The sequence below is a fragment of the Notamacropus eugenii genome, chromosome 1, assembly GCF_028372415.1.
Source record: "Notamacropus eugenii isolate mMacEug1 chromosome 1, mMacEug1.pri_v2, whole genome shotgun sequence".
Lineage (NCBI taxonomy): Eukaryota > Metazoa > Chordata > Mammalia > Diprotodontia > Macropodidae > Notamacropus > Notamacropus eugenii.
Window position 1 is genome coordinate 577526967 of NC_092872.1, and position 6140 is coordinate 577533106.

Here is a 6140-nt window from a genome sequence, read left to right on the forward strand (position 1 = left end):
TTTGATGATGAATGGGTTTCTTTTAAATGAGAATGGAATCCCTGCTGCTGGGGAAGACTGAGCCTGGTGGATTGTTTGAGTTTGGTGTTTCTGCGCTTCAGCAGTGCTAAAAATCAGAGTGGCCTCATCTGGTTCAGTGCCAATGAGATAAGCTCTCCTTCCTTAAGGAATAGAGGACACCAAGCTATCTATGGAGACATGAACCCACCCAGGACCGAAAAGTGGAGCAAATTAATGCTATACCATTTAGCAATGGGATTGGGCCTGGGAGTGGTCACAGCCTTCCAACCCAAGTAAGATGGAGAGACCTACTAGTACTCAATAAACAAATTCAAAAATTCAAGTAAGAGCCCAGGATGAAGTATCAGATGAACAAAAATACTAGTTATTAGAATACAACTTTAAAAAAAAATTATTTTGAACTTTTTAAGTTCAGAAAGGAGCAGCTTGATGGCACAGTGGATAGAATGTTGGCCTGGAGTCAGGAAGACTCATCTTCCTGAGTTCAAATCTGGCTTCAGATACTTGCTAGCTGTGTGACCCTGCACAAGTCATTTAACCCTGCTTGTCTCAGTTTCTTCATCTATAAAATAAGCTGGAGAAGAAAATGGCAAACTACTCTAGTATCTTAGCCAGGAAAACCCCAAAAGGGTTTGGACATGACTGAAATGACTAAATAACAAAAGATCAGAAAATAATCTTGCTTGGTAGGTATTAGATAGTACTTAACTGTCATGTCAGAATCCACTTACCATTTTATGTATCAAGTATCAGGAGTCTATAGACCAAGGGTGGGGAACCTGTGGCCTTAAGGCCATGTGTGGCCTTCTAAGTCCTTGGGTGCAGCCTTTTGACTGAGTGTAAGTTTTATAGAACAAATCCTTTTATTAAGGAAATTTGTTCTGTGAAGTTTGAATTCAGTCTAAGAGTTGACCTTGAGGACCTACAGGGCCACATGTGGCTTTGAGGTTAGTGGATTGAGGCCACAGGTTTCCCACATTTACAGGTTAAAGGGAAGATTCAGTGACTGAACCACACCACCTATTTTCATGCTCCATCTGCAGTAACTCCTAGATAACTGGCAATAAGCTTACGCCTGGAAGGATGATTTTTAATTTTGTTCCCTCCTCTTACGTTCCTAGAGCTAAAATTATTTTTTCTTGGAGTTTTTCCTTTTCACTCTTTCCTTCTTCATCTTCTCACACTTGTCAGTTTCACTAAATAACTCTAAGCAATTTGTCTTTTCTTTTAGCCTCTCTTTCTTCTTCCTTTCTTTCCCCTTCGTTCCAGTCCTTTCATCCAAGAAACAACCCTCACTTACACGTCATGTTTTAAGCTTTACAAAATGCTTTCCCCACAACTACTATGAAACAGGTTATAGAAATTTTATAACTTCTCCCTCCTGTTTTATAAATAAGGAAACCAAGGCTCAGCTTAACTTGGTCTTGCTTCCACAAGTAATTATTGGAGATAAGTAAGACTGTTTCACTTGGCATTCAAGCAGTAGTTATTCTTTTTAGGTAACCTGTACCTCAACAGAATTTCTGGAGACACTGACTTCGTGGGCATCTAAAAACCAGGACTCCTGGTCTACTGCAGGCTAAGTGAATAGTAAGTAGCAAGGCATTCCACCCCTGTGGCATGAAGAGGAAGGTATACCTTGAAACTATTCGGTGTCTACTACCATTCTTCAGCAGCTGACTTGGGCATTTTTCTCTAAGTGGAGGGATTGGGGGGAGGGGGAGAGAGGAACTTTGTACCCAAAGATTTAAAAATTTGCAAAGCACTCCTAAGCAAAAGCCCAATTTATGTGATAAATACCTTAAAACTAATGACCCTCCACCCAGGACAGGAGGAATTTTTTTTTTCTTTTTGGTATTTTTCTCTGAAAATATAGCATCTCCCAACTACAGGGTATCCCAAAAGGCTTACTACAGTGTTGAGCTTTAATAGCTTAAAACTGCACTAAATCTTTTAGGACACTTTCTAGTCCATGTTGAGCTACCCAAGGAAGTTATTTTGCCTGTTCATTTAGCTAGTCATTGTGTTTTCCTGTTATAGTTGCCCACCTTACCATGTCTCTTATTCCATCAATTTCTGCCCAATTATTTCCTACCAGTTTGAATGCTAACTTCCTTTGACATCTTGCCTCTGGTGCCAAATAATCTGTGAATCTGTAAACACAGTCCTGTGTTATAGCATCTCAATACTCAAGGAACTAGATGGCACCATGGACAGTGTACTGGGCCTGAAATTAGGAAGACTCATCTTCCTGAGTTCAAATCTGGCCATAGACATTAGCTGTGTGATCCTTAATAACTTACTTAGCCTTGTTTGCTTCAATTTCCTCATCTGTAAAATGACCCAGAGAAGGAAATGGCAAGCCACTCTAGTGTGTTTCCCAAGAAAACCCTAAATGGAATCATGAAGAGGCAGACACAACTGAACTGACCAAACGACAAAAGCTAATACTTATATTTTAGTTCCTTTCATGGTCAATGATAGAACAGAATTATTAAATCCTTCTCTGGCTCTTTTCCCACTTTGATTCTCTGTGTGTGTATTGTTATCCAGTAGCCTCAGGGGGTAATGGTGGGAGTGAGGACTCCTAGAATTCCCAGATCCCTGGATTCATCCCCAACTTTTTATCCTTTTGCTCTAGAACGATATGCGTGATGAACACAAACCAAACACCTCCTCAACAGATTCTACTCATAGTAATCTTTTTTATTTTCTACCATTTGAATTAGAAAAAAAAAAACAACCTCTTCCTGTGCATATACTAGCTTATTTTAAAAATAAATGTGCCAAAATCAAGTTTTCCAAAACTCACTATCTCTATTTTAAAGTCTTCTTGGAAAGTATCAGCTGCTGAGCCATTGTACTTAGGCATATTTCTAAAGAGGCAAGGCTTCATGACATTTATCTGCTAAGTTTCAGAACTCACTATTCTCCAAGTAAAAATACCAAAGTGATTAGCAAACTGGCCACTACATGTGCTAAGGGAATATTGATACTTAAAATGGCAAGGTCAGATATTTGATTAAGAATTGCCAGCCAACTGTAAAGGCAACCACACTGGCATACCAGGATGGCTGCTAGCACAGGTTCTTAGATCTGCTTTACTAGGAAAGATAGTGGTTTAAAGGGTCAACAATCCTTTCTAATTACATTCAGAAAATATAAGCAGAGAAATAAAGACCAACAGACACGGTTCCACTGCTTGAATCAAAGTAATATTGCTATACACTTTACATACTGCCCTGGATCGAGAGAGGCTTTACATCTGAGCAGTCGGGGGGGCTGAACATAGATGGCTGCTCAGAGTCTCTACCAGGAATCACACGATCCTTCTCCTAAGTAAGCCCCCAAAGTAAAACACCAACCTCCCAGTATATATAACAAAGGCTTTGCTCCTCACTGGCTCAGAGTTTAGTAGGCATGAAATCTACAAGACTCAGCAGAGCTGTGAACTATCAGGGTTCAAAGACGATTGAGCCTTCAGATGCTCACAATTTAGCCTGAGCCTGGGAAACTGAACTCCAAAAAGAAAACAACAAAAAACTCCACACATACTCTCTACATTCAATTCCAAGGAAAATAGACTTCTTACAAAAAACACTAAATCCTGTGAAAAAAAGTTTACTTAATACTGCATTTTCCCATACCATCAATACAGAGTCAATTTATAGTCCAAGAGATGATGCTTTATGATTTAGAAACTGCTTTAAATACCCTCACTTTAGTCTTATAATAATTCTCTGGGGTAGACTGTACATGCCTCAAACTTATAGCAGAGATGAGGAAACAGGCTATTCAGAGATTAATTTAATGGACCAACGTCAAAAATCTACTAAATCAGTTAGGTATGGGAAATAGATGAGGAAATTGAGGCTTAGAAGGATTAAGTCACTTCCCCAAAGGCACACTGCTTGGAAGGAATGAAGTCTAGATTGGAATTCAGGTTTGCATATTCCAGAGTCAGTGCTCTTAACTCTATACAATTACATAATAAGATATTCAGACAATAGGAAAATAGACTACATTTTTAGGGGACAAATATTTCTGAATAACATTTACTTAGTGCTTACTGTGTGCCAGGTATTGTGCTAAGTACTTTACAATTATTATTTTATTTATTTTTCACAACCCTGGAAGACAGATGCTATTAGTATCCCCATTTTACAAATGAGGAAACTGAGGCAAATAGAAGTTAAATAAGTTGCCCAGGATCACACAGTTGAGGTCATATATGAACTTGGGTCTTCCTGACCTCAGATCCAGTGCTCTAACCTCTGTACCACCTCACTGTGCCAAACCATTGGGAGACTTATAACCATAACTATGACCCAGGTTTTCACAAGAGTTTATAAAGTAGAAAAACCCACTTGACAGATTTTCTTACATGGAAAATATCCCTCTTCTAAATGAGTCCTACTAAGGTACAAGCTTTATTGAAGGCAAACTCCTTGTATCTCCCCTAATGCCTAGCATAGTGCTCTGCACATAATGGGTATTTATCATATTTCCAACTACAGCCAATCCAAATAAATGAAAGACTGATCAACAGATGCTCATTTCAACATATGTAATGCAAGTGGCTTAGGACAATGCTTTCAAGATAAAAGATTTTAGACTTATAGAGCAAACAAAACATACTTCAAACTGAACAAAATCACAGAGAAAGCAAACAAGTTTGCAAACTGTTATACATCTTTCCATTTAACGAATGTTAAAATACTAGTTTTTGTAAACTTAGAGACAGATAAAGTTCCAGGGATCACCTAATCCACTCATCCTACAGGAAGGTGCTGGGTTAAAAAATTCTTATTATTTAAATATTTCTATAGCTAGCCTGTGTGCGACCCTGGGCAAGTCACTTAACCCTGTTTGCCTTGGTTCCTTGTCTGTAAAATGACTGGAGAAGGCAAACCACTCCAGTATCTTTGCCAAGAAAACCCCAAATGGGGTCATAGTCGGACATGACTGGAACAACTGACCACTACCAACAAAAAATGACTAGCCTGGACTGTATACATTTCTACATTTCTGCAGTTTTCCTATGGTTAATGCCGTTATTCATATAAAAGGATGGCACAAATTATACAGACAAGAAAAATAGTGATTATTTTTCAACGAGTCATCTCAGTTCCTATGTTATACCTTGCAATTAGCTCTCTGCTGCTTTGTTGAACATTCAGCATTCAAATCATTACCACTCACCTGTACCTTCGTCCCCAGAAGTAGTGCTAATAGTGGATAATAAATGAATTCCAGGCTGTAAGTAATTCTAGATAAGGAATAAATAGTAAAGGCTTAAATTGAGACCAGCTGTTGTCTTTAAAAAGTAATCATTTTGAAGAGCCATTCCCAACAGATGAAAGGATATCAACATGAAGTTTTCAAAGAAAGAAATCCAAGCTATCAACAACTATATGAAAAAACAAACGTTTCAAATCACTGTAACTAGAGAAATGCAAATTAAAGTAACTCTGAGGTTCCAACTCACACCCATCAGACTGGCAAAGACAACCACAAAAAAAAAATTTCAAAAATCAAATGTTGGAGGGGCTTTGGAAAAAAGACAGAAGAGCTCATTGTTCATAGAGCAGTAACTTGGTCCAGCCATTCTGGAAAGCAATTTGGAACTAAGCCAAGAGTTTGGAAACTGTGTATACTTGAACCTAGCTATACCATTACTATGCCCCTACCCCAAAGGATTAAAGAGGATACTTCTAGCAGCTCTTTCTGTAGTAGCCCCAAACTAGAAACCAAGGGGGTACCCTCCTATTAGGGAATGGCTAGATAAATTATGGTATATAAATGCAAAATACTGTACCATAACGGATGCTGAAATGAAGAGTTTCAAAGGAAACTGGGAAGACCTTTATGAACTGAAGCAAAGTGAAGTGAGCAGAACCAGGAAATTTATATAAGGACAATATCATAGAGAGGAAAAAAAAATTTTTGAAAGACTTTAGAACTGTGACCAATTCGATGATAAACCATTGGTCTAGAGCACTAAGCATGCAACATGACACCCACCTCTTGCCAGAAGAGTGACAGACTTAAAATGAAAAAAAGAGACATAAAACTTTTGCCCATGATACATATGGAATTATTTTGCTGGACTATACACA